This window comes from Pseudonaja textilis, chromosome 1, assembly GCF_049901715.1.
Source record: "Pseudonaja textilis isolate UNSWEBS1 chromosome 1, rPseTex1.2, whole genome shotgun sequence".
Classification (NCBI taxonomy): domain Eukaryota; kingdom Metazoa; phylum Chordata; class Lepidosauria; order Squamata; family Elapidae; genus Pseudonaja; species Pseudonaja textilis.
In genome coordinates this window covers 177,531,799-177,553,162 of record NC_141990.1, presented here as the reverse complement: position 1 = coordinate 177,553,162, position 21,364 = coordinate 177,531,799, and positions in this window count along the sequence as shown.

Below are 21,364 nucleotides of genomic sequence, written 5' to 3'. Positions count from 1 at the left end.
ATGCAGCATAGAAATTTAGAAGCCCTAAGAAGGCTTGAAGCTCGGTCTTGTTGGAAGGTGTGGGTGCCTCGTGGATAGCCCTGACTTTGGACTCAATTGGGTGTATACCAGAGGCGTCAATTCTATAACCTAAAAAGTCCACTTGCTTAGTGGCAATGGCGCACTTGTCCCTTTTAAGTTTAAGGCCATGCTGTCTGAAATGCTCAAGGACTGCTCTGACTCTATGTATTAGTTGTGGTTTATCCAGGCTGAAACCAAAATGTCAAAATAGGGGACTACGCCTGGGAGTCCTTGGAGAAGCCTCTCCATTAGGGATTGAAAAATCCCAGGGGCTACACTTACGCCAAACTGGAGGCGCTTGCACTTAAATGCACCCCTATGGGTGACTATGGTTTGTAATTCTGCAGTTTGGTCAACTACAGGGAACTGTTGGTAGGCCTGGGACATATCTAATTTTGCAAAAATAGTCCCAGGCTCAAACGAATGTAAGAGATGTTGGATGACAGGGACAGGGTAGGCGCTGATTTGTAGGAACCTATTCAGGGACGTCTTGTAATCAGCGCAGATTCTCATGCTGCCGTCTTTCTTAAGCGGGGTGATTATGGGGGTCTCCCATTTCGCAAAATCTACTGGTTCTAATACCCCTTGCTTTAGTAATTTATCTAGCTCCATATCTAATTTGGGGCGGGTAGCAAAGGGTACCCTACATGGTTTCAGACGGATGGGAGTTGCCTGTGGATCTACATTGAATGAAATAGGGGTACCAGAGTAACACCCTAAATCTTCGCTGAATACATCAGAATAGTCTTTGAATAGAGTATCTACTTCAGAGGTTGAAACAGCGTGGATACCGGTTATGCTGAGACCAAGAGCAGGGAACCAGTCTAATCCTAGCAAACTAGGGAGGGCACCATCTACCACTACTAAAGGCAAGTGGCCTTTGAAGTTTTTGAATTGGATTAAAAACTTGCCTTTCCCAAGGACAGGGATGGTCCTGCCTTGGTAATCACGCAGAGTCAGGTGGCAGTTCAGGAGCTTCTTCTTGGACATCCTTGGAAGCATCTTCTTTAGAGTTTCCCAGGAGATGATGGAAAGTGCAGAGCCTGTGTCAACTTCCATCTTGCAGGGCTTACCTTCTAAAAAAACAAAAATACTTATTTTGTTAGAGCCTGTTGTAGTATCATCTGAGTGGTAGCAGGTATAGCAGTCCTCAACTTGCCTTTGGAAAATAGGAGTAGGCTGAGGTCTTTGTGGAAAAGTTTTCCCTGCTTGGCAGACTCTAACTAGGTGGCCCTTTTTCTGACAGTTCAGGCAAATGGCATTCCTAAACCTGCAGGATGCCCTGAGATGGGTTCCCCCACAGCTTAGGCAGATGGGTTGCTGCCTGGGGATAAAGTTGGTTTTTTGTCTTGGTCCTTCTAGAGGGGGCTTCTGTTGTCTGAGGCGGTTTACCTCGATTGGATCCTCAGAATTCTCATCTAGGGAGACTTCCTCAAAATAAATAGTTGAGCTGCCTTGTCTGATGGGGTTCCCCTGTATTTCTGCTGCTGACAGAGCAGATAGCTCAGCAGCTTGTGATTCCTCAATGGCTATAGCTAGGCTCAAGTCTTTTTTTGCTAGCAATCATCTTTGAAGTCTCAGGTCTTTGACCCCACAGACAATTTGATCTAGGACCATATCCTCTAGGTAATCCCTGAAACCACATTGTAGCGCAGCTGATCGTAAGGCTGCCACATATTAACTGACTCCCCCTCAGACTGCATTCTCCTCCTGAAAGCATGCCTCCTAGCAATTTGGGATGGCTTAGGGGAGTAGTGACTGGAGAGGATCTTCTGTAACTCCTCCCAGGGGACAGCCCTAACAGACCAGCGCCGTGGCAGTGTCAAAAACTGCGGTTCCGCAGAAGCTTAGGAAATAGGATTTCTTCCTATGGTCTGTGGCGTCCGTGAGGTCTATCATGTCCAGGAAGCAGAAGAAGCCATTTTTATACGATTCCCATGTCTCGGCTGTCGGTTTAAAGGGTGGGAACGCCGGATTCGAAGACATCATGTGACAGCAGCGTCTATCTCCTCAGCTGGGGAGGTTTAAACTTCGCGGTCTCAAAAGAGTGCTCACGGCTGCCCTTGTCAGACGGCGTCTGTCTCCTCAGCTGTGGAGGCTTTAAACTTCACGCTCGCAGAGAGTGTCTGCGGCTGTGACAATCAGCTCTCGGTGACTTCGGCTCTTTTTGTAGTGACTGAGCTCAGCTGTTTTATGTCCGGTCGCCTCTTATTTGTATCCCACCCTCGTCACCAGTGTTGTGGAGCGGCGGTAGATACAAGGCAGACACAGAGCTAACAGTGAAAGGCTTTATTCAGTGAATAAAGGGTTGCCGCGGCTGCCGGGGCTAACAGGCAGTCAGCTGGCGGCAACAGCTGATGCCGTTTGACAGCTCCTTTTATAGCCGGCTGTCAAACGGCATCAACCAATGGGAGCGATTGGCGCTCCCGCCAGAAACTCGGACCAGATTGGGAACTGTCGTCAGTCAGTGAATACAACAGGAGGGACCTATGCTGTAAAGTTCTTTGCGCTCAAAAGGGGGAGTTCCTAAACCCCAGAAGCACAGCATTGCTTTGCTCTCATTTTTTTGTGAATAAAATTACTTTTTCGTAATGAAACACATTTCAGAGTTCCCTTTCAAAGAACGCTGGACTGCCGTATACGGCGACTCCCGGCGGTAACCGCTAACTCGAATTCTTTTCACCTCAAGCTCCAACGCCACTTTCTTCAGCTATCAAGGTTCGTGCGCTTGGTTGCTGATATTCCCGTCGTGTGACAATTGCTAATTGTAATATCATGTAATAATAATCTAGAATTGAATTATGTCTGTTGTGACTGCTTGGCCCTCCACTTTCAGTGTCTTGAAGACAGAACAAAAAATCAGCAGATTTTTTTCCCCCATCTTTTCCAGGGAAAGCTATTGCTTTCTACTCCCTGTAATGCAACTGTTATACAAAGAAGCCAGTCTGTGGTGATTCAGATGTTGGAAATAGGAGTGTAGTAACTCAGATTTACTCTCAGCTATGGATTGATATTTTTTGAAAAAAGCAAAACTCTGAGCAACAAATCTAATCATGACTTGAACATGTTCGTACTGTTGTACTTAATGTAGAAATAAGGATAATATAATTTGAATAATCAGAGAAGAATGAAAACAATGGTATATTACCTGTTTTAATTTTCAATTATCTGATAATGCTGAAGTTGGTTATTAGTTGGGATAGAGATAGTTTCTTACAATTGGTCTGAGTAATGTTTGATTACAGATAACAAAGAAAAATATAATATGAAGATTTGATAATGACAATATGAAATTGTTATCCATTGACAATATATAAAGAAAATCAGGAATAGTGCATTAGGATTTTTTTATGTGTGTGCTTTGTGACATGCTGTCAAAAGTTATTAGAATTTTTTTAAAGAATAGGAGGCAACATTAAATGATATTAAAAGAAATTAAAATGCTATTCATAATTAAAAGTATTATAAGCACTTTTGTCTTCTTAAAATGTAACCATTTATAATTCATCAACATTTTACTTGGATTGGAAGCTATGTTAAAAACAATTCAAAATTTTAAAGCTTGGATTCAAAATTACTGTTTTAAAACTTGAATTCAAAATTACTGTTACTGTGGCTGATGGACTGGGAAGACCATTATGACATAAGACCTTCCATTATGACGTCATTTCACCTACTAACTAGTTCTTATGCCAAGTAAGTACAGTAACAATTCCTTACCCTCTATTTTGATGGTTTTGTCTACAGCTCTGTTGAATGTGAATGAGGGAGTGTGTAAGACAAAGAATCAGTAATATATAAGAAGAAATCAAAACAGTTAAACATGTAAGTAAGATTTCTCATTATCTAACATGATCTGAAGAATTTATTACAAATTATTTTTAGTTATTCTTTACCTTCAACCATAGCTACAAAAACTCATTCCATATTCCTTCATACAATACTTTTTCTCTTTATTTTTCATATAAATCTCTTCTCTTAAAAATATAGACAGACCATCTTAAAGCAATCCTACTGCTACAATAAACTATCTTTGATGCACTACTTATTGTTCATACAGATGTACATATGGGGATTTCCTACCATTTTTGACTGGTAGGTTTTTGGCAAACACTAATGTTATGAGATACTTTGGGAAGTAACTTTATTTTTCACTATAACATCAAAACAAATTATTCAAAACAATCTGAATAACTTAATCTAACATTCTTTGAAATGTACCCTTGGGCCAAGGTATCTTGCAGGACTGGAATGGGAAGCTAGGTTTAACTTGCTCAAAAAGTAGCAATTATGGTCCTTCACTGGTGACCTAATTTAGAGAATCTGAATCCAATCTACTTCTAATAAATAGTGTGCTTATGTTGTTGATATCTGTCACATTCTTGTTATGTAAAGCTACATGAAGTTCCATTTGTTTTCAAGCTGACTAGCTCAAGGACTGTAATATGGGTATGGGAGAAATGATGGGAAAATCACATGTGCGATCTCCCTCATATTTTTAAAAAGTTTTTAATTATTTTTACTGTTTTTAATGTTTTTTTAAAATTATTTGGTTTTATTGTTGTATTTTTTTAACTGTATACCATTCAGAGTCATATTTGTAAGAAGGTGGCTATATAAATTTACCAGTAAATATGAAGTTGATGTATGGTCATGTAAGATTTTCTTACTATATTTAATCTCCAAAACAATACAAGAATAAATTAAGGCAATTATTGTCTTAGTTTTCTATCTGAGAAGGAATCACTCTATGTTATGTCTGCTTTAAGATTCAAGGAATAATAAAGACATTTATTATAGCCATGTTAACGACCCCCTCCCCTCAAAATCATTTAGAGTCCAGAAACACCCATCCTTTTGAAATACAGAAATTTATTTCTTTGCTAGCAGAAGTTGCAATATCAAACCTCCCAAGCTGGAGATGGAAATACCATATTTATTCAAATCAGAGTAAATGTACAGTAATCCACAAGGGCAGAGGTGGTAAGCTAATGAAGGTGGGACTACAGAGACAGATTTAATTAAGTATACAGAGAGTGTGGATTAGAATAACGATTTTTGACTGATATTTCTTTTGTTCCCCTTACTTCCCCATAGCTCCCTTCATCTCGAAATACCCCTTCTCCTTGTTATCAACATTCCTTTGCCTTCTAAGCATTTTAGGGCATTTTGATTGATTCTCTAATGGATCTGGGGAGTAGGTGTATAATCCATTTAGCCTACCTACCATCATTTTTCATTTTCAGCTTATCAGTTCCTAAAATCCAAAAAATCAGACAAGACAGACAGAAATATTAGTAACAGGCTTCTCATATGAGATTTAATATTTGTAAATTAGATGTTTTTTCCCAATGAATTAGGATCTATGAATGTTGAGCAATCCTAGACTTTAGCGCTTTCTACTTTTATTTATGTATTTCATGTAACTGGTTTGATTTGGCAATGGAAGATAAATCAACTCTAGCCGAATTTGGTTGATTTCTAAAGCTATGAAAGGCTGCCCCTCCCCCCACCCCTTATTACTTAGATGAAGGAATCTCCTAGAGACTCCAGATCTAAACTGCAGGCTTGGCCTGAAAGCATCTTTACCTCTCTTATTTGCCCAATAACTACACTATTGTCTCTACTTTCCTTACACCTGTAAATCCAGGAACAAGTATTTTTATGTGGCAGCTGCTAATGTATGTCAGAGGTGCTTAGATCTGGCCTGCGGGGCTGCCCTGGAAAGAGCAAAGGACCAGCTTGCGGTGCCTCTGCCAGGGAAAACAGAGCTCAGGAGCTCATTTTCACTGGCAGACCACTCGGGCTGCTATAGGCGCCCCCAACACTAGTGATGTTGAGTTGGCCATGCCCACTCTGGCCCCACAAGGTTAAACACCACTCTGATGCCCTCAATGAAATTGAGTTTGACACCCCTGATGTATGTCAATTTAAAGATATGCCCATAAATTTCTCCTTCTCTCTTCAAGAGTCAACTTGAGCTGTAGCCCTCTGACCGATTTCTGACTAGAACCTGTCTTGTAAAATCACAACCTATCTTTCAACACATCATTATCAAGGCTAATGTTAATAGGAAAACACTATCCACCTATATTTTTCACTTGTAACCAGTTGTGCTCGCTCAGACATACCATGTGTTTAGTTCTCTTCCAAATAATATTTTATCTTGTAACAGCTGCTCTGAAAGTCCTACCAGCAGAGAAGGAAATGTACAATAGCCACTCTTTCATTGTGATTCTACTAGTTCCTTCCCATAAGTTTATATTTTATGCAGATCCTGCACATGTATACTTTGAACTATCCAAAATAATGCAAACAAATTGACCAACAGAAGAACCCAGCTGTACTTCCTCTTTTATAATGTATGTATTGTCACCAATTATTGAAAAGGGTGTGGGAAAAAGTATACGGAACAAGGTAACTGTTTTTATAGCAAAACTCAAAGCATATTTATTCTGTTTCAAATTCCAGCTAACTATACCTAAGATTATAATATTTCATGTTTACTCTGAAATCCCACTTTATTTATCTATCAAGTTTATATGTTTGCCAATCTCACATAAAGTGATTCTGGACAGGAGAAAATAGCATGAAATATAAGCTGGACGGCCACTAGATATTAGTAAAGAGTTGCAGAGGACCCTCTGCTGCCAACTAATAGTAATCCAGATTCTTGCAGATTAGATCTAGTAACTCTATTCAACAAAGCACTGTCCAGAGTACCTTTACGTAAGTTGCTACCTAAATCAATAACAAGATATTAAAAAGAAGAACCCTAGATAAACCTTTGCAAAGTTCATATAGATAACCAGTATTTCCTCTGTAGTTAAAAACAGAACACAGTCCTATGTAGGCTGATTCACAACCAAGTCTCAGAGACTTTAATACAATACATTCTGATCCAATTAAATGCAGCCATAAAATTAAGTCTTAACAATTCCTTAGCAGTTGCTAGGGTGACATATCAATACAATGGCTATGTTCACACAACATCCTTAACAAGGTCAAAGACTTAGCAACTGTATTCACATCACACGCTATCTTGACTATTGTGAACTTTGGTTAATTTTTGATGTCTTAGCATGCTGTGTCATACCCATCCTATTTAGTTGCTTTATGGCTCACTAACTAACTTTCTTATATGAAAGAGCAATACGCTGTATGAGTTTTTCTATAAGTATGTGTTTCCAATTTCAGCAATTGCATATATTCAGTGATTAGCAAATTATATGCATTGTTTATGTAAATGCATTGACATAATTTCTAGCACAAACTGTATAAAGAAGTTGATTCTTTAATGCTGCCTTCTTTAAAGCCTTTGAATAAAGAATGAGTAGAATGATTTTATAGACTCAGAGGCTTAAAGTTGCAAAGGGAAAAACCACAAAACTCAGCAGGAGTATTATAAGTAAGCAAAATAAATGATAAAATCTGATACTAGGATGGCTCCAGGGTGATAGAGAGAAAATACAGGACTATTTTAAAGTAGGAAAAACTGCTTTTAAAATATTGAAAAAAGAAAGAATTATTATATAAAGGAAGCTGGAAGAATTGAAGAGTTGATTGATGGAACTTAAAATCACAAAGGCATTATAAGATGTAAGGTTTGTCCTCATTTTTGTTTTTGTTTTTGTTTTTTTTTAAAAGAGGGAAAATAATTGTAGATAACTCCAGATGATACTATAAGTTACTAGGGAAAGATAAGTTTTAATGCATCTGAAAAATCAACTCTACTTTAAGGAAAGTGTTCTCTAGTGTATAAACTATATGCAGGAAATACCGATATGATAAAATTGAGTTATACTAAATATAAGTGCTGATCTCACTTATGAATTGTTCAGTATTCTTCACTATTAAATCTATCATTTGGAGCTGTTTGCCATATTGAAGAGTAAATTTACATGAGTTAAAATAAAAAAATCAAGTAAAAAGGGTCATTTTTGTGCATCTACAGAGGCCGCTTTATTCTAAAATATAGATGTACAAGAACCAGTTTGGTATAGTAGTTAAGGCATTAGGCTAGAAACCGGGGGACTGTGAGTTCTAGTCCCAACTTGGGCTCAAAGCCAGCTGGGTGACCTTAAACCAGTCACTCTCCCTCAGCTTTGGGAAGCAGGCAAGGACAAACCACTTCAGAAAAACTATGTGAAGTAAACTGCTGGAAGCTGTTCAGGCAGTTTCCAAGAATTGAAAATGATTTTTTAAAAATGATATAAAGCAAGGGTGTCAAACTCGCATCATGGCGGTGTCACATGACGTATTGGGACTTTTTTCCCCTTCAATAAATTGGGTGTGGGCTTGGCCAGCGTGTGATGCATCTGGTCCACGGTCCACAAGTTTGACAGCCTTGATATAAAGGGACTTTGTTTCCAAATATATCTTCAGAGCCAGGACATTAATTATGTAAGTATCCACTAGCATCAGATTAAACAGATTTTGGATGAATTTCCTTCACTTTGATCATGCAGTTTCCTTTTTCAAGGGAATTCTGGGGTTATAGCCCTAATGCTCAAGAAGAGTAGCAGTGTGAAAAGAGATGGAGAAGTGAAAGAAATAGGCCAGTTCTAGTTCAGAAAGCTTTACTTGCCTGCAAGATACAGCAGCTTAGATAATTGCTTACAGGCAAACACAACAATTGACTATTACTGTATTAACATCTTGAGTACTTTTGATAAATATTTTTTTTAATAAAAGTTTTATTTAAGTTTTCACAAACCATACAATACAAATAAAATATCTTTTTTTGGCCCTGTGTTATCACTTCTCCATACAGACATAAACTCAATACATATTTATCTTATACATTCTAATCCATATCTTATAACTATTTTCACAATTTTTCCAATAGCTTTTCCCTTTCTTTACTTCCTGTAGCCTTATTTTAAATTATCTCATTCCTTTCTTAATTCAATTACGTATCTTTTTCTAATTTTTAAAATCTTTCTAATCAATGTTTTTATACTTTCGTCTGTCCTGTTTACAATTTCATATTATCTTTTCTCCTAAAACAAATTTTCTCCTGTAATTACTAGACTGGAGTGTAACACCTTTATATCTTTTTTCAAATCTTATTTAAAAATTTAAGTTACATCTTTACAGTTATAACGTTCATTTTCTAACCTCTATTTTATAACACATACCCTATTTTCAATCAAACTCTGCTTGGTACATTTCCTTAAAATACACACTAAATTCTTAAAAGAAAAAAGTACATATGTATCTGTGTATATATGTATAACAATAGTAAATGGAATAATTCAATTCAAGTACAGCTCTGCCATTAATATTAATAACAATCTTTTACATTTCTATTTCTTTTAACAAACATTACCTAGTAATATCAGTTTTCTTTCACTTTAATCATCTATATTTCATATTTTACTTATTACTGTCTTTAAATAAAAAAACCAAACAATAGTTATTAACAGTAGTCAATAAAGTTATTCTTATTCAAGTTCATCTTATCAACTGATAAAAATCTTCCATGTTTCTTTTCAGTTTTTTTTAAACGTTCTTTTTAAATCATTGAGAGCCTTATTCTCTTTGCAAACAGATATTCCACTACACATCAATAGAATGTTTTTCTATCACTTTAATCATCTAACATATTATATAACAATGCTATCCCATGCACCCTTGCAGAATCCTCTCTTTTAACCATTGTCTGTGTCTTTTAAATAGTTTATACCTTTAATTCTTGTACGTTTTTCCTGTACCTCAATATCTTGTTTCTGTCTTTTGTAGCTTCTTTCCCTTTCCCTCTCTTCTTCTCCCTCCCCTTTTTATTCCCTTTTCTATCTGATTCTCCTTTCTGTGATCCTCCCTTCTGCTTCTTCCTGATATTATGATTACTTTTCAAATTACTCTTTTTTTTGGTTGTTGATTCAGTGCTTAAGTTTTTAGTTCCCTTTCCCCCCTTTCCCTTTTTTACCCTGCTTAAAATTGCTTGGTCATTAAAGATGGCTTCTTCGTTGTCCCGTCCTTCTTGTTCTGCCAGCGTTTCTTGTTGTTTTTCATAGTTCAAGATCTCCAATTGCAAGCCCTTATTCTGCCTCCGTATTGAACTAACATTACAGATTGAATGTAGGACAAATTCAAGAACGTAATGGGTAGATTCTCATGGCTTCGTTTATCCCACCGAGTATCACCCACCAATGAGGAAACAACCCCCAATCCCTCTCTAATGTGGAACTGGGGTTGGGTGAGTTTGGGCTGATTAGGGCCATACCATCATGTAATGAGCTAAACTCTGTCCCAAACAAAAATGGTGTCAGGAGAGGAGAAAAAAACACTATTTTCGAACTGCAACTCCTCAAGATAACTTCAAGTTGCCTCAACTGGGGTTCTGGGTGAAATAAAAGCAAAATCATGAGGACCCGGCATGTAATTGTCCCATGTATCTGAGGGGAGGTTTTTGTACATTTATTTTTTTCAAAGATCGAAGTAACGTTCTGTCTATCAAAGACACCACTGTCCTGAGTCAGTTTCCCAACACTTCCCTGGAGGCTTTTGCCAACCAAAAGGGCAAGAATCCAGAGAACAGATGGTTGTGTTGTTGATCCTGCAAAGACATTGCCCATTTTCTCAGGAGTTAAGGATCAAACTCATCCCAGATAACATAAGCACAACATGCTGCTTGTTTTGTGGCTTAGGGTTAAATCTATACCTAGCTACTGCTGTCTAAAGCCATAGATTATGATCTCGCATGATGCATGAGTTCAGTCATTTATACAATAAACTTTGACGAGCAGAATTATGGCTTAGTGCAACCTTCAAACTCAACAACAGTGTTAACTAGTGTAGTTTTGTAATTAAGCCCTTTATAAATTATACAAAATTTCTACCCTTAGTTGGAAGGTAGTGGATTTGCTAAATATGCTAATATGGAATTACTTTTTTATCTCTTTGCCAGGAAAAACTACACATGCATTTTTTGCCTATCAAACTATTGTTAGAAGTAAAGAAACAGAATCAGTTTTATTTTGTTTCATACTGTTAATCCCTTGAGAATATGTTCTCTGTTGAAAGTAAATATATGTCTTGGAATTTCTAGCATCATCAGGTCGTATAAATGATTTTCATGTTAATTTAAGATGTTCTTTTTTTCCAGTACAAGTACTATAATCAGTCTTTTCCATTTCCTAGAGAGAATTATAAGCATGCAGGTATAGGTAATAAATGTACATGTTTGTTTTTAGCACTTAAATTCATACTTATTTGATCAAAGTATAATATTGTATAGATATATTTCTTTAAGTCAGAATTTTCAAGGCAATGTTCTCAGTGGCACAGAATAAGATTACAACCTTGGCTAAGTATGTCGCCAAGCATATATCATGTAAGCCATAGGCTAAAATTTACAACCCACAGTGGCTGGATTCACACAGGATCCTTTACCACGAGCAACCCAAAAATGTGAACCAAGCTTCTATGTGTACATGATCAAAACATAAAGCATAATATTATCAGTAACCAAATTAATTTATATATAACCGCTTCAGCTCTCTATAAAAAAAAAATGGACTATGTTGCCACAATTATAGTGTTGTTAGTAAGGCAACACAAATTAAAGTCAGGGCTGGGCTGGTGGCACCTTTAACTCAAAATTGGAATGTAGTTAACTTGTTGCAAGAAGCAACTAAGCTGCTTTTTTGAAAATAGAGCAACTAAGATATTTCTAGTGAAGGCATAGGTGGCTGAATGTTCCTGAAAGAGCAGGGAAAATATTGCAGCAGAAATCAGTGACAGAAGGTGAATTCTGGCTGCTTTTAATCTCTCCAGAAAAAGGAGGTCATGAGGAGAAGGGAGGAGCTTGCGCCGTGACGATACGGTCTGCAATCGAGCTCCTCGATTGCAGCCGATATCTCCGTTACCGGCCGGTCCAAACGGACCTATGCTGTCCCGTAGGGACAGCTATCGTGAAGAGCGTACCCTGAGGACTCCGGGGATATCGCAAAATCCCTGGAAGACCCGGGTGAAGCTCTCTTTGCTGGCGGCGGAGAGGCAGCCCCCATGCTGCTGAAGTCGGGGCGGCTCCAGAAAGAACGGGTCTGAGAGAGAGTCTGTCGGTTGGGTGAGAAACTTTTTTTTTTATTTAATTTTTTGAGTCTTGAAAGTTCGCTCTGATTATTAGAAGAAATCTGTGTGATTTTTTTTTTTTTTGACAAAATTGACTAAGCGGCGTTTTTTTTAAGGGAGACGTCAAAGAGAGAATTTATTTGCTTTTTTTTTTCTTTGCTTCCGGACTTTATTGTTATTTACGGGATAACTGGACTGTTCCTTTTTATATTTATACGTTGTATTCTTCCTTTGGATTTTTCATTTTTAGGCTAGAGGCTCCCTTTGTTTATTTTTTTTTTTATTTTATTCTTTTTTGCTTTTATATGTTTGTGTATTCCTTGCCGGCTTTTCTTTTTTTTTTATGCTGTTCAGAGAGGAGGGGGGAAAGTGAGAACTAAGAAACTTTGTAACACTGCCAACTAGAGGCTTGGAAACATTTTACTTGAACTGTGAAAAGACGAAATACTTCTTCCCAAGGACATCTTCTGATAAGATAGAGGAAAGCGCTTTGTAGAATATTATTACAGGTGTCTTTCTGGATATTTATGGCTTAGCTTTGAAGCTTGTGGGAAAGAGAAGGGAGTCATAATTAGAGCCTTGGACAATTAAATAGAGTGCAGTGTATTGCTGTTTACTTTCTTTTTCTAATTCTTTTTTTTAGTTCCGCCACCCCCTCCACCAGCATTAAGGTCTTTATTTTTATTTTTAAGGTTGATTTATTTTCAAAGGGAAGCCTCTGAATTTTTTTTATTTTTACTTTATTTTGACTTATTTTACTTTATTTTTTCTCCTTTCTATTTGGATTCTGCTTTTTTTTTTTAATGTATATCAATGGACTATTTCTTTTTTCTTTTTTCAATTGAGATTTTTTTTTTTTTGGCTGGATTAAGGTGTGGAATTTGAAGAAATTTATTCTTCTTGTTTTTTTTTTTTTTTTCTCTCCTTTTCTCTTTTCCTTTTTTTTGGCTTTGACTTTGTTTATTATTATTTTTACTGGGTTTTTATTTTTATTTTTATTCTCTTTTGTGGACTATTTTTTTTAATTGGATTAAGGTCAGGAAGAATTTGAAGAATTTTTTCTTTTTGCTCTTTTCCTTTTCCTTTTTCATGTTTTTCTTCTTTTTCTCTCATTATTGATTTTTTTATTATTGGCCTTCTCATTTTGGATTATAATTGGCTACTTTTTTGGATTAAAATTTGAAAGAATTTGAAGAGCTGGAACCATTTAAAATGAGTAAGAAACTTATATCTTCGGTGCCTCTATGTCTACCTCTGCCTCCCCACCATCTGGACAGCGTTCAATTCAGACAATGTTAAAGCAAGATAAAGAAAAGAACAAGAAAGAGCATCTTTTCAGATGATTATGCAAGGAATTCAAGATCTTAAGGTAAAAATAGATACCATTGAACAAAGAACAGGGAGGACGGAGGAAAAAGTGGAAAGTATTCAACAGATGATGACAAAATATGAGGAGAGACTTCAAAAAGTCGAAGAAGGGGGCAAACGAAGAGAGGAGAAGATTGGAAATATTGATAATAGACTAACAGTGATTGAACAAGAAAAAAGTGGGATGTTGAAGTGGGAGTTGGATAGATCAGAATTCTATCTTAGATTTCAAAATATAGAAGAAGAAAAAGGACAAGATTTGGCTGCGATAATGGTAGGAATCTTGGCGGATGCGTTGGAGATAACAGAAGAGAAGATGATGGATGGAATAGATGAGATATATCGAGTTTTTACAAGATATGCGATGAGAAATAATCTGCCCAGAGAAGTCCATATTAGATTTACTAAAAAATCCATGAAGACACAAATATTACAAGTGGCAAGAGAGAAGATATTGAAATACAAAGGTAAAGAAATCTTGGTTTTAAAACAAATACCCAGAAGAGTGAGAGAGATGAGAAGAGAATATCGATTCCTGACCAAAATGTTATTGAAAAAGGAGGTGACTTACAGATGGCTGATCCCAGAAGGATTGATGTTTACGTGGCAGGAACAGAGACATAGAATTGATTCAATTGAGAAAGCAGAACTGTTCTATGCAGAAGTCTTTGGAGAGAGAGAAGGAGAGGCAGAAAAGGAGGTTCCATTAACTGAATCCCAAGAGGAACAAATGGAGATTGGAAAAGAAGAAGGTGCAGTAGGTGGACAAGTGGATATTAAAGATCAGCGTGAATCAAGACCCACGAGAGTGGTTAAATCTAAATATAAAATATAATCATGGAAGAGAAAAAACTGATTACAATGAATATAAATGGACTGAATTCAGCTGCTAAGAGAAGGAAGATTTTCCATAAATTAAGGAAACTAAAGTTTGATATAATTTGTCTACAAGAAGTACATATTAAAAAGCAACATGAACAATTGTTATTACAACCAAAATTAGGAAATTGTTTACCTCTTTGACTCAATGTAAGAAAAGAGGGTGGTCTTATATATTAAAGAGGTTATTCCAGCAAAAATGATTTATACAGATGATGATGGGAGAATATTAATGGTGGAAATAATGGACAATAATAGAAAGATACTTTTGACTGCAATTTATGCCCCGAATGATAAACAGGAAGAATTCTATAAAAAATTACATACCAAGATGGCTGGACTGGACTATGCTAATATAATTATGATGGGAGACTTTAATGGAATTGTGGATAATAAACTTGATTATATTGCAACAGCAGCAAAGTATAATAGAAAAACTCTTCCTAAATCTTTTTTTAAAATGACAGAGGAATTAACTCTAAAAGACATATGGAGAGAAAGAAATGTTAAACTTAAGCAATATACTTTCTATTCAAATAGACATTTATCATGGTCCAGACTTGATATGATTTGGATCTCAACAGACTTAATATCTAGCGTTGAAGAAGTAAATATTGAAACAAGTACTTGGGCGGATCATAATCCATTGACAATTAAATGGAAGGGACAAAAAAAGATCGAGATGGACGTTAAATAATACTATTTTAAAGGAGAAAGAATTTACACAATGGATGGAGAAAGAACTGGCCTTTTTTTTAAAGAAAATAGAAAAGAAGACACTTCAATACAGAATGTTTGGGATACAATGAAGGCTTATGCCAGAGGCTTGATAATTGACTATACAAGAAAAAGAATATTAGGAAAAGGCAAGCTTTCAAAGCCTTGGAGGATGAATATAAAAGACTCGAAAAGAACTGCAGAAAATGCCACAGAAAAAAAGACGTTAAATTGAAACTGGATATAACTAAACATAAAATGGACTTAATAGACAAAGAAGAACTGGCACAGAAAATTAGGAGTGCCAAACAGAATTATTTTGAAGATGCAAATAAGCCAGGTAGATGGCTAGCATATAAGTTGAAAAAAGAGAAAGAGTCGAGGAAAATATTGCAGTTAATAGATGACCAAGGTAAAACTTGTCATGGCAGCAAAGAGAAAAAAGAAATTATTTATGACTTTTACAAACATTTGTATAAGAAAGAAGATATTGATGAGGAGAAAGTTAAACAATACTTGCAGAATGCAAATTTACCTAAGATACCTAAAGAGATTGAAGAAATGTTAGGAAGCAATATAACAATGATGGAGTTAAGCCAAGCACTTAAGAAACAAAATAATGGAAAGGCACCAGGTCCAGATGGGTTTCCTGTAGAATTTTATAAAACCTTTCAAGAATCATTGTGTATTCCACTGTTAGAAGTTATGAATGAAGTTATGCTAAAAAGATAATACCTAAAACATGGTCAGAGGCTTATATTACACTTATTCCAAAAGAGGAGGCGGACCTACTTCAAATCAAGAATTATAGACCGATTTCCTTATTAAATGCAGATTATAAAATTTTTGCTTCAATATTAGCAGAAAGACTTAAAAAGTATCTGAATAACTTTATCCACTCAGATCAAAATGGATTTTTGCCAAAACGACAAATTAGAGACAATATGAGAGTAATTCTGGACACCTTGGAATATTATGAGGCGCATCCTGAAAAGCAAATGGCTTTGATATTTCTAGATGCTCAAAAGGCATTTGATAACGTAAATTGGAGATTTATGTTACTTTTAATGGAACAGATGGGCTTTGCTAGAAGATTTATTCAAGCAATAGAAGCAATTTACAATGAACAAACAGCTAAGGTAATGATGGGAGGGAGAATTCACAGATCCTATTAATATAAGAAAAGGTACAAGACAAGGTTGCCCTCTTTCTCCCTTGTTATTTGTATTGACTTTGGAAGTGTTGAATAGAAATATCAGAGAAGATAAAACTATAAAAGGAATGAAAATTAAAAAGGAAGAATTTAAATTACAAGCTTTTGAAGATGACCTAGTCTTTATTCTGGAAGACCCTATAGAAACAGCCTTGAAGCTGTTGGAAAAGATAGAGGCATATGGGGAGGTGGCCGGTCTGAAAATAAACAAAGATAAAACAAAGATTTTGTCAAAGAATATGTTGCTGAGACAAAGAGAAGAACTGGCAGAATTGTTAAAAATTCAAGTTACAAATAAGGTTAAGTATTTGGGGATATACTTGACGTCAAGATGTAGTACATTAAAGGAGAACAATTATATTAAACTTAAACAACAGATAGCCCAAGACTTGAAAAAATGGGAAAACCTACAATTGTCATTAATAGGAAGGATTTCAACAATTAAGATGAACATTCTACCCAGAATTTTATTTTTGTTTCAAACAATACCAATTAGGCTTGGAAAAGAATATTTTGAGGATTTAAATAAAATTGTTTTGAAGTATATATGGCAAGGCAAGAAAGCAAGGATAAAGTTAAAGCTTTTACAGGATGCTAGATTTAGAGGAGGGTTTGGCCTGCCTAATTGGGAGTTGTACTACCAAGCTGCAAATTTGATGTGGGTTAAAGAATGGATAACATTAAGGAAAACTAGATTGTTGACATTAGAAGGTCATGATTTGTTGTTGGGTTGGCATGCTTTTTTATGGTATAAGGGAACCAAAACACAGGGGTATTTTAGAAGACATTATATACGGGAGTCTCTGTGGTTAAATTGGGAGAAGACAAAAAAAACAATGTTATTTGAAAATTCCAGTTTGGTTATCGACGATAGAAGCGTTTTCTTACCCTATAATTTATAAAAAGGAACAAACAGTTAGCTATGGGGAATTACTAGATGAAAAGGGTGAACTTAAATCGATGCAAAAATTAGAGGAACAAGGTATACAGATGAATTGGTTTTCATATTTGCAAATACATTCAAAGTATTATGAGGATTCCAAAGCAGAGGGGTTTTATGATAAACAAACTGATTTAGATAAGATTTTGATGGGTACTGATGAAAAGGTGATTAAAAAATTATATGGTTACTTATTGGAAATTAAGTTGGAGGAAGAACAAGTTAAAGAAACTATGATTGCTTGGGGGAGGAATTTTGGATATGGGATTGACTTAGAGAAATGGCAGAAATTATGGTTGCAAAATTATAAAATGACAATGTCTACAGCCTTTAAAGAAAATTTGTATAAGATGTTTTACAGGTGGCATTTTCCCCCGACGAGGATAGCAAGAATGTTCAAGAACAAATCCGAAAAATGCTGGAAATGTCATCAGAAACCTGGTTCATATTACCATATGTGGTGGACTTGTTAGGACGCTAGAAAATATTGGACTAAAATCCACATGTGGCTGGAAAAAATGACAAAGAAGCATATAGACTTGAAACCGGAGCTTTTTTTACTGGGAATTTTACCAGATGCTTATAGTAAAGATTTGAAATATTTGATTGTAAATGTATTGACTGCGGCTAGGATTGTATTTGCAAAAAATTGGAAAAATGAGAAAATTCCATTGCAGGAAGAAGTCATAAAGAAAATATTGGAATGTGCTGAGATGAGTAGATTGACTTTTGAAATCAGAGAGCAAGAAGATAAACAATTTTATATAGTTTGGGATCTTTTCTATCAATGGTTGAATGATGAAATACAAAAATAGAAATGTTAGATAATAAGGAATAATATTGATTTTATTTTTCTTTTCTCTTTTTTGGTACTGGATATTATATTTATATAATATTTTTCTGTTTCTTTTTTCTCTCTCTTATTTAGGATAGAATTGGCACGATTATATGATTTGTTTTAGAATAAATTACTTAAAATATAGTTATCTCACAAAGGCATGATCGAACAAAAGTCTAGTCAAACTTCTCTTTTTAATAGTGATATTATGATTTATAAGTTTGTATTGACAATAAGAGTTATTATACAAGGTAATTGTAATTGTGACTATGAGATGAGTGCACAAAACTGATGAACCAACCGACTCACTGTTTGTATATAAATATGGGGGAGCTGATGTTTTTATGTTTTGTCTGTTTGTTTGTATGTCAAAAAACAATAAAAAATCTTTGGAAAAAAAAAAAAGGAGGTCATGAGATTGCCCGAATGAACTCCTGAAAGCTATTTCTCATAGGCAGGAACCAAGATTTTGTGGTCAGTTAGTAAGTGGAATAACTGGGACTAAAGAGAATTCCACCAACCTCACAACCATTTTTATGTAACCTATATGAAAATACAAGCTCAGCTAAGTCTCATTTCTTAATCAGTTTTGGATTTGCTTTTTAACTGCTTTTTAACTATTAATAACGTGCATATTAACAAGATTTATAGCATTTGAGTTGAGACTCATGCTAATTGAATCTCCTTCAATTCTTGAAAACAGAATTTTAAGTGCAACATTAAGAATTTAAAATATGGGGGGGGGCTGTTAAATAAACAGTGAAAGGGTAGTAGAATCTTAATTTTAGAAAGTTAAAAAAATGTTAGAGGTCCAGAGGGATTTGAAATAATTTGGAACTAATTATATATCTTCTGAAGAGAAAATGCTGTTATTTAGAGAGAAAAAAGATAACATGGGATTTTAAAGAGAAAACTAAAAAAAATTAAAAATTATAATTAAATGATAAGGGGATTTAAATTTAATTTTCTAACGTAGAAGAAACTTTAATACAATTATTGTGTTTCTAAAAAGGAAACAGAGCAGTTAGAATAATTCACCACCTATGAATAATCCACTTTATGTGCTTTCTTCAATTTGGGGTAGTTCAAAAGTATTGGATTACAACTCCATTATACTTTGCTAGTCCAGCTGCTAATGAATAACTGAAAAGTTGTCATTATCAGCTTTTGATAGCAGAAATATTGATAGAAGTTTATTTGGTCACATTAGTTTTAAAGACAGTGCTCACTGATTAAAATTGAAATAATGGGATATAATCATATGTGAGAGAATAACATTAGGCATATTACTGTAACTCCTGTTATCAATTGTATAATGCTTCTCTGTTCCACTATTAATATCCTTTTAGCTGGTTGTAAGTCATTATGATAGGCATCTTCAGAATGTTCAAAAAACAATAAGTATTCGATTATGAAAATATGTGTCATCTATTTTGAGATTTGGAGTTTCAATATTAACAGACTGGATTTACCCAGGTTTTTAAAGTATTATGTGGGTATGTGCATGTAATGTTTTAAACCTTATTAAGCATATGCTGTCTCTTTCACAAGAACAATTAAGCTTCCAGAATTGGCAAAGAACCTTTACAAATTTTATTAATGAGCTATGAAACAGTTTACAAATTGCACTGATTTTTATCCTTTATATTCAGAAACTGAAGCGTTTTAATCAAGTATGACAAACCTTGAAAGAGGAGGCACAAGATATAGTATAGGCTTAACCTTCTCCAAAATGCCTTCATTGTGAGGATTTACTTATCGAAGTGCTGAGAGTTACTCCAAATTTAATCCTTCCATCCTACTGGAACCTTGTGGAGTTTAAAGAGCTCTATTGAGCTATAAAGGAGGCAACCAATCTTTAAACTATTTAAACAAATAATTTAAAGAATTAGAGACATAATGCAGTTTTCCAAAGTATGCTTTGATTCAGATAGCTATGGAAATCAATTTTTAGAACAGACACATCTTTATCCAGAGATGGACTTACTCCTTTTCTTTTCCCTAGTGCCACCAATTACTTTCATAGCCATTAGTATTTATCTCCTTGAGATTATTTCTGGTGAAAAGAGGTAATATTTACTGAGGTCAGTTGCTACACATGGAGTGGGGATGAGGAAACAATACATAGGATTGTTGTAGGAAGTTAAAACAACCCCTCATCTAGAAAAACGAAATATTTTAGGAAATATTAAAAGGGCAGAATATTTCCCTTAAAAGGGAGGCAGAAACTCACCCCCCCTTTGTTAATAGGCCATTAAGGCCTGGGGCAATCTATTCTACATAACAAAGATCTACCTCCTTCAGGCAGAGCCATTTAATTGCCCTTCATTGCATCACCCAGCAAGATTCAAACAAACTTTGCACACAGACAACCTAAAAAGTTAGCTGGGACCTCTGACAGCAACCAATCAGGATACTCTTCCTGTGCCCCAAGAAGTTCAAAGCCAGTATAAAACCCAGGGACTCTCAGTATCCCTTCCCTTTGCACAAGATCTCCAAGACATTTGATCCTGTTCATCAATAAACCTTCTATCCAAGCAACTTCCATGAATCCACTGTCTTGGAACTGAACCCAGAAGAATATTTCTTCCAACACTGTGAACAATGGAACTGATGGAGTCATGAATGGGCACAGGAGCAGAGAAGGCCATGGCAAGGACTGAAAATAAAGTGAATGGGATATGAAAGCAATGAAAAACAGCAGGTAGAAGACTAAAAACTAGGACTGTGAGGAGGAAGAGATTTATTGGGAATGAATCAGATGATCCAAAGAAAATGGGACAGAATTTGTTCCCTGTCAAATTGGTCTTTTAGTATTCTGTTGAAACAGAAAACTAAACTAAACTAATATTTAGGATTCAGACACTACTTTAATTTTTTCTGGGGCTGGGTGGGTTGGCAGACAGTGCTAAGCCATGATTAGTTGCACCAGTTTTTTTGGAAAAAAACCACAGTGGCCTGGGATTATACAATATACTGTTCCAGATACCTGACAATGTTAGCGTAATGTTTTTCAACTCAACCCAGTTTCTTAGGCAAGTTACTTGTCATTGTTTTGATACCTTTTAACAATAGTCTTCCCAATGTTTGTTCATGCCCAGAAACTAAGCCTAGCTATGGAAATACCTTTTCCTAAAATCTACCTAGATCAGATCATTTCAGAAGATAAATGTCTATTTATTGGGCTTATCCTGAAGACTTTACTTGTTTTAAAATAGAACTGTTTTTAATTTCTAAAAAAGGTAAGCCAACATTTCTGGTTTCAACTTTA